Raw genomic sequence first — 631 nt, forward strand, 5'->3', positions numbered from 1 at the left:
AGTGGGTTGAATGCCCCAACCAAAAGACAAAGACTGGCTGAATGGATACAAAAACAAGACCCCTACATATGTTATCTACAAGAGACCCACCTCAAAACAGGGGACACATACAGACTGAAAGTGAAGGGCTGGAAAAAGATTTTCCATGCAAATAGGGACCAAAAGAAAGCAGGAGTAGCAATACTCATATCAGATAAAATAGACTTTAAAACAAAGGCTGTGAAAAGAGACAAAGAAGGTCACTACATAATGATCAAAGGATCAATCCAAGAAGAAGATGTAACAATTATAAATATATATGCACCCAACACGGGAGCACCACAGTACGTAAGACAAATGGTAACAAGTATGAAAGGAGAAATTAACAATAACACAATAATAGTGGGAGACTTTAATACCCCACTTACACCTATGGATAGATCAACTAAACAGAAAATTAACAAGGAAACACAAACGTTAAATGGATACAATAGACCAGTTAGACCTAATTGATATCTAGTAGGTCATTTCATCCCAAAACAATGAATTTCACCTTTTTCTCAAGCGCACATGGAACCTTCTCCAGGATAGATCACATCCTGGGCCATAAAGCTAGCCTTGGTAAATTCAGAAAAATAGAAATCATTCCAAG

The 631-nt window shown here is 37.2% G+C and overlaps 1 protein-coding gene across 7 annotated transcripts in view; it reads right to left on the reverse strand.

Annotated features, from left to right (window-relative positions):
* TJP2 (tight junction protein 2) overlaps positions 1-631 on the reverse strand; it is a 104,063-nt gene that overhangs the window by 18,917 nt on the left and 84,515 nt on the right. The gene's annotated exons all lie outside the window — the stretch shown is intronic.

The sequence above is a fragment of the Bison bison genome, unplaced genomic scaffold (genome assembly GCF_000754665.1).
Source record: "Bison bison bison isolate TAMUID 2011002044 unplaced genomic scaffold, Bison_UMD1.0 scf7180017864469, whole genome shotgun sequence".
NCBI lineage: Eukaryota > Metazoa > Chordata > Mammalia > Artiodactyla > Bovidae > Bison > Bison bison.